The sequence below is a fragment of the Micropterus dolomieu genome, linkage group LG19 (genome assembly GCF_021292245.1).
Source record: "Micropterus dolomieu isolate WLL.071019.BEF.003 ecotype Adirondacks linkage group LG19, ASM2129224v1, whole genome shotgun sequence".
Classification (NCBI taxonomy): domain Eukaryota; kingdom Metazoa; phylum Chordata; class Actinopteri; order Centrarchiformes; family Centrarchidae; genus Micropterus; species Micropterus dolomieu.
In genome coordinates, this window is record NC_060168.1 from 12,062,041 (window position 1) to 12,070,393 (window position 8,353).

Here is an 8,353-nt window from a genome sequence, read left to right on the forward strand (position 1 = left end):
AGGTGGACACACTGGATTGGTCCGGTTGAGCTGATTGGAGCCTCCTGATTGGGCACCTGGATGACAGCAGCCATCTTAAGCCCTACTGACAGGAACTCTCCCCCTCTCTCTGCCATTCCCAACCTGCCTGAGGACTGTGTGTTATGTCTGTGTTTATTGTACATAGTGAACGGTTGTGACTATATTCAACTTAGATTGTAAGTAGTTTATCGTAGTCCTTCTGATTGTCTTATGACAACCTGTTTTTGTTGGCTTTGCCATTTTTGTTGCTATGAAGCCATTTCCTTTGTCGTAGCTATATTGTGTCAGCTACTAGCAGTGAGTAGGAGTGAGAAGCCCTTTTTTTTGTTTGCACAGTTTTCTCCTGTTTTTGGACTTAGAAGCCTAGTTTTAGAGCTTTGTCTTTTCTTTACCTTTTGGTTTTGGGTTTAGGAAAGATTTAGGTTTTCTTAGTGTTTTGGTTGTTGTTTTGGGCACTGCTCATCTCCGATGTATAATAAAAACTACTAAATTGTATTTATTGTGTGCTGGCCTTATTTGGGAATGGGAAGAGTGGGAGGCCACACATTTATGTTACATCCAGGACACCCCTAGACCTTGGGACGTAACACTATATTAAGCAAATGTTTCAGCAATGATCAATTAGAAACAATGGAAGTGATAGTAAAATATATTTTAACAATAGAGAAGAAAATCTTAAACATTTCGCATGTACTTTGTGTGAACATAATGTATTTCAATCCGAAACATGTTTTTGTTGTAGAGAGTTAATGTCAGATGTACTTATAGTTGTGGAAAAGTAAATTTTTGATGTGTTTTTTGTACTACGAGGGGTGAAATATTACGACATAGTTGTGTGAATAGTACCATAGCGACAGGAAAAAAAAGAACATGCTGGTAGTACAGTATAATGTTTACTATGCTCACCATCTCAGTTTAGCATTTTAGCATGCTAACATTTGCAACTTAGCACTTAACACAAAGTACAAAGTGCAAACTACCTGAAAAACTACAGGAATATTGTTAGTTCTGCAAGTGTTTAGCATAAACCAAGGTATTGGACAAATTTGACCTGCTGGTGCCACTAAATGAAACATAAGGGGAGAATGTTTTTACAATTTATCCTGACGGTGAACATAAATAGTTCTTGAGATACTTATCGGTATAACAAACAAAGTTTAAATAGAACAAGTTGTTGTTTTACAGGAAGTTATGTACTGGTGCTATAGATCGGGTGCAGTGACCTCTGATTCACCATGAGGTCGTCAGGAAACCAGCAGACTGTCAATATGATTTTTCTAAATGTGTCAAACAATTTTTTAAGGATTCTACATTGGCTTACAGTATGCATATTCTCTAGAGGCTAATCTGAACCATAACGAACACATGTCCAACTTTAATAACCATTCATCTAGCCTTAACCATAGCTCTAATGAAAACAGAAACCAGTTTACAATGTGACAAATGCAACTGTGGTAACACCAATTTGTCTGTAAAACACCCCGTTAACTGGCTTAAATGTAGAATTTGTACTCGTAAGTGACCTAGTTCAGAGACACACACACACATACATCCTGCTCTTCTTGTCGAGCACCTTGAAAGCACTATAAATATATATGGCGCAGATAAATATTCCAGCTAAAAGTGGGTGACATGCAATTAGCTCTTGTGTGATTCTGTCTTTAAAGCAGAGCCACTTGAGTGAATTATGGTCGGCCTGAGAAGCTCTCTCCTTCAACTTAGCCCTGTGACACGCTCCTGTGACTGAAGTGCCAGCAGATTAAGAGCAGTGCCGCGAGTTTTGTGCTTTGGCCATAATCCTTCTTGCCATTAATTAAATTGGGCTCTGATTCAATCACTGCTTTTCAGGTAATTGCAGAAACTCATTCAATTACACCATCAACCAATCAGGTCCACAAGAAAAGGCACAAAGCTCAGATATTATGACATCATTTGATGCCTGTGTCTGTCTTGTCAAAGAGGAGGCCGTTGTCGGCTCATGTAGTGGATCATGTGTCAAAACTAAAGAATAAAAATCTCATCATTATCTTCAGACCAGCTAAAAACACATGTAAAAGCAAACGAGAAGGCGCACGCCACTTCAAAGATCAAGCCTTGTAATCTTTTTCCCAAGTACTTCAAAGATTTATATTTCTAGCAACTTCTGTATGTGTCAATAACTCCCTCGCACGCCTCTAGCTGCTATGAAAGAGTGGCTTTAACACACAACATGAAAAGGCGAGGAGCTGAGTACTGCCATGTGATGCGTGTTTCTCCAAGTTAGTTGACGCAGATGTGACGTCGCCCGCTACTGAATGGGCGCCTTTGACAGTTTGAGGGGGGTTAGGTTGCTACTCAGAAAAGCATCAATAAAATCAGCTGCAGTTTGTGCCAGTGGGACTAACTGCACTATCTGGAGGCTGACATGGTGTTTCCCTCGTGGAGAACCACAGGAACTTTTCCCATTCAACGTTTAAATACCTCACTTATTAGAATTTGTTAGTTTTTTTAAACTGCAAGTGTCAATTTGTTTTACTTAAATGTATGCAAAAGATCAAAATTCTTCTGTTTATGTAACTTTTTATTTATTGATCTTTTTTGTTGTCTTTGAATTGAATTGGGTGTATCTGTTGTGGGGTTTTTATTCCAGGGTGACTAATAGGAAAGCATTTCTGTGCTTGCTGAAACACTGTAACCATATTTGTGTATATGATTTGTTCAACTAACTTGTGTTATTTCAGTTATCTTGTATTTCCCCACTTCAAATCCAGTGGATCGAGGTTGAGCTCAGAGTGAGACACCTTCAGGAAAGAGAGGCCTTTCTTCTCGAGTGTCACTGCAAACAGTGGCCCCACCTTGCTATTTAACTGCGTGGATCTAACTCAGCTGCTCAGGCAAGGATTAAAACAACTTTGTGAAATCCTGAACACATACAGTATGTATGTCAGACAATGCTGGGCTGCGAGGACACGTAATGGGGGCCTAAACCTTGATCATTGCCTGAGGAGACCAGCCTAGCGTGGTGTCACATGGTTTGGAGGCTGTCTATGGCAATAATACATGACTTATATGCTTTAATTTCATTCACATTTTAGACTCTCAGAGTAGACAGAAATCCTTGTCTAACTGCATTACCCTAAGGTAGAGATCAGACAGAGGAAAGTATTTACCTCTGATGAAGAACACTTGAAGGAGGTGACCGCCTTTTAGTTGACATTACAAACAAAGAGCTTGACCTGGGATAAGAAGAATGAAGTTATTCTGAAAACCATGTAGGCTGTGTTCAGGGATGGGCAGCATTTATGATACATGTATTTGAAATCCAAAATAGGATTTTGCATTGTATTTGATAGGGCCAAACAGATTAAAATGGCTTCACATTTTGCATCAAATACCTTAGTGATATGTATTTGGATTTTAAAAATACTGTAAAATAATTTATGGGATGACATCATGAAAATGCTGCCTCCGGTTGGTATCAATAACCTAACCCTAGCCCAGACTTGTTGAGATCAGAACAGAAAATTGATCCAGACCCAAAGAAGGTGGTCAAGGTGAGAAAGGTGTAGGTTTTCTACGGAAGCCCTAAGCAGCCAACGAATCAAATATTTTTACTGTTTTGTTATTTCAAGATCACGAGAAAATTATCCCGTTATCACGGGAAAATGGAGTCAAAAAAAAATATTTGAATGGATGGCCTCTTAGGGCTTCTGTAGTTTCATTTTCACATTACATTTATTCATTTAGCTGACAATTGCTCTATGTCAAAGGTCTCACACCTCTGGAGAAACTAGGAGTTAAGTGTCTTACTCAGGGACACATTGGTGGATGTGTCACAGTGGGGAGTTGAACCCCTGTCTCCCACAACAATGGCATGCATCTTACCCACTGCACCATCACCACGCCAACTTTAGCATAAATTGCTAAAGTTTAGTTAAGTTTTGGTGCTTGTTTTAGTAGGCTAGGCTAAATCATTAACCAATTTACATAATGTCCTAGCTAATAGTTTTACCTGAGTAGCAGCCCTCACAGTTAACATTAGTTTGCTACTTCCAGCCTATGTTAAGGTTTTATTGGTTGTGCATTAAGTTAAGTTAACCATTAAACTGTTGTTTACTTTAAAACTAACCTTCATATGAGTGATCACGGGCATATGTAAAATATCTGTTAACTGGTTGAATATCGCATGAGAAAAGCTGCTGCTCTCAAACAATGTCCACTTAATCAGCTGAGGCAGTGTACTGGTGAAGGGACTGCTCAAATAATTTTTTGATACATAGTGTGGCTTTTGTATTTTGTAGTTTATTTTGATACACTTAAAATATAAGTATTAAATTTTGGTGTATTTTTCCCCATCTCTGGCTGCGTTTAAATGCCGTTTGTGGGATTATATATTTAATACTATAAATGCATGCATATATTGAACTATACAGTATGTTGTAGTACATCGCCTTGAACACTTTTCAGCCCATCTTGGCTTTATTTCCATACTAGAAAGCTTGAAAGTTTTACTTTGACCAGCTAGGTTGGGGTTGGGTCCTTGGTACTATTTCTGTTTAAGTGTCTCGAGAAGAAACAGCTATTTAAAAAAAAAAAAAAAAAAAGGAGCACATTTGACAATTAGTTAAAAACTACAAATTCTTTTATGGCAATGATCAGTATTTGCTGACACTCTGTTTATACAGTCCACGCCAAAACTATTGCAACGGTAAGGCAAATTCCTTTGTTTTTGTTGTTCACTGAAGACATTTGTGTTTAAGATCAAAAGATGAGTATGAGACAAGAGTTCAGAATTTCAGCTTTTATTTCCTGGTATTCACATCTAGATGTGTTAAACTACTTAGGACATATCACCATTTGTATTAGACCACAGGTGAACAAAAGTAATGGAACAAATAATCATAGAGTAAATAACATTTATAATTTGGTGACATAACCCTTGCGTGGAGTAACTGCCTCAAGCCTGCGACCCATCGACATCACCAAACTGTTGCATTCTTCATTTGTGATGCTATTTCAGGCAGCTTCTTTCAGTCCGTGTTTGTTTCGGGGTGTTTCTCCCTTCAGTCTCCTCTTAAGGAGGTGAAATGCATTGATGATGAATTGACTTGGCCAGTCTAAAACCTTCCACTTTTTCCCCTGATGAAGTCCTTTGTTTTGTTGGCAGTGTGCTTTGGGTCATTTTCCTGCTGCATGATGAACTTCCTTCTGATTAGTTTCAATGCATTTCTCTGTAAATTGTCAGACAAAATGTTTCTGTCCACTTCTGAATTTATTCTGCTGCTACCATAATCAGTTACATCATCAATAAATATTACTGAGCCTGTTCCAGAAGCAGCCTTGCACACCCAAGCCATGACATTACCTCCACCATGCTTCACAGATGAGCTTGTATGCTTCGGATCATAAGCAGTTCCTTTCTTCCTCCACACTTTGGCCTTTCCATCACTTTGGTAGATATTAATTTTGGTCCATTTTCAGTCCATAAGATTTTGTTCCAGAACTTTTGCAGCTCATCTCTGTTTTTCTTTGCAAATTTCAATCTGGCCTTCCGATTCTTCCTGCTGATGAGTGGTTTGCATCTTGTGGTGTGGCCTCTATATTTCTGCTCTGAACAGTGGATTGTGATACCTTCACTCCTGCACCATGGAGGTCGTTGGTGATGTCACTTACTGATGTTTTGGGGGGTTTCTTCACAGCTCTCACGATATTTCTGTCATCCTTGGCCGACGTCTGTTGCTCAGCACACCAGCAGTTTCTTTGTTTTTCAGGACAGTCCAAATTGCTGTGCTTGCTATGCCCAATGTTTGTCCAATGGCTCTGCTCGATTTTCCATCTTTTCTCAGCTTGACAATGGCTTGCTTTTCTCCCATAGACAGCTCTCTGGTCTTCATGTTGGTTTATCCTCTTTAACAGGAAATGCAGTCTTTATAGATTTGGATGAAAACTTAGACTAGTCATGCAGAGCTATTTAATGTTTGGACAATCAACCTAAAGGCATCACCTGGGCAACAAAAAACATCTGTCAGTCACATGTTCCAATAGTTTTGCTCACTTGAAAAACGGGTGGGTTCAAACAAAGGGTGGTATGTCCTGAGTTGTTTAACACATCTAGATGTGAATACCACGAAATGAGAGCTGAAATTCTGAACTCTTGTCTCATACTCATCTTTCTCATTCTCATCACTGAAGACAACCCAAATGTCTTCAGTAAACAACAAAAAAAGGAATTTGCCTTACCGTTCCAATACTTTTCGAGGGGACTGTGCATCAACCTGCTCAGTCAACCGCTAAACAGATTAGATTATCAATTAAATAAAACAATGCTTTAGGTTACACCTTCAACACAGAGAGAGACCCTTTACACACATATGAGCCTCTGATTCACCAATCCACAAACTACCAGCATATGGATTCAGGCATAACTCATGACTTTGCTGGAGCTCCAACCATCTGTACAGTGAACTACATGGAAATGTCAAAGCACCAGCGTAACATTTGGAACGACATCTACTGTATGTAGGTTAAGGTCTGGAGGTCAGATGCATTAGCATTATAAGTGCTCTCCCAACAACTTGAAGCAAAGAGTTGAAGTAAAGAGGCAGCCGTGTCTGGTGAGTCCATGCAGATCTACAATATAATCTAGAGATGACATTTATAAACTTCACTTATAAAGGGAATGGAGTGTGTAACTGGGTAGTTGAGTGCAGTGGCAGGAGGTAGGGTGTGGACCCAAACGCAGACACCGGCAGGAGGATTCAGTTCAACAAAAATATTTATTTAAACTAAACGTAACTGCACAGGATTCCATAAAGCTCAAGGCAAAGTCTAATCCAAAGTAAATCCAAAAGAAAGGTAATCCAAGGTAAACGGGGTAATCCAAAACACTGAACAAAGAACTAGGAACAAAGCAAAGCACTCAACATCAGACGACAAGGACGTGACCAAGACTGAAGACACAAGCAGGCATATATACACAGGGACTAACGAGCGGGGCGGGAGCAACACAGGTGAGGGGGATCAGGACTAGTGAGACACAGGCAGGCAGAGAGACAGCAGGGGAAAACAGACAGACACCGATATGGCCATAGGGAAACTAATAACAAGGAAGAAACAGAATAATATAAACAAGTGATCCGTAAGCAGACAGATCACAAATATAACAATAAACTACCACTAACAGGGAAAACAGACTGAACTAAGATTAAACAGAACACAGAGCAAACATGGCCAAAATATTATAGAAGTACACAGACCAGGAGTAACACAAACATGAACTAAAGCACAGAACTAAGAACTAAGCCACTGGACAACTAAAATGCAGGACTAAGACCTAAGATAAGAGACAAGACATAAATAACTAAGGACAAAGAACGAGAGAAACAGAGGCAAATAGAAAGACACATGAAACAATGGCAAAAACCAGAAACACACAGGGAAAAAAATAGAACTCAAACATAATCCAAAACTAAACTAATAACAGTATCTAGCAGTGATGTCACTGAACTGCATCCTTAAATTAAACAATCTGGTTTTGAATGATGATGATACTGTGCGGATGTGTGGAAGCTGATTGTCAACGCCTACTGTACAAGATGTTTCCTGGTCAGACATAAAAACACAAGGCCAGTCATATTTATTGGACAGATGCTGCTCATGGTACACAGCTGCTTAATATCCAATCAAATAGGAGGAATCTCAACTACAGTTTAGCTATCCTTGCAGCATTGAAGCCGTGTGCTTTATGTAAACAGGTATAACACAAAATTTATGTCTTTTGAAGGCTGGCTAGGTTTACAAATGATCATTCGCTGCTGTTCCCTGCAGCCAGGAACTGTAACATAAAGGCCATAAGAGCACTGAAGCTTGTGTCCATTTAGTCATTTGTTCATTGTCAAGGGAAATGGCTCCTCTTTCAGCATCCTGCTGGAGTGTTTTGTCTCCGAGATGCATGGCAAAAGAAAATGTCTCTGAAGTTGATTGATTAATTTTGCTGAGGATGTATTCTCTTTGATCTTGACATCAAGGTAGAGCTGTAATATCAGGTAAGTGAATGGGTTTGTGTAGCTTCTAGGTGCTCTCCAAACGCAACCAATGGCAAGAATATAACACACATGCTTTAGCTGTCTGCTTTGATTATTATATCTCTGTTTTTCTATCAGCAGTTTTTGCATTGCATTTCCACGGCCTTACGCGATTCAAATATGATAAGTCACAGCATAAGTGTGTCAGTGTATGAACTCAGCCACTATTTGTCTCCCTCTATTGGCTGACTCATCCATCATATTACAAATTCAAGCATCTTCTAATTACACAAACCCTTAAAAACAACATTCCAGTTTAACTACGACAA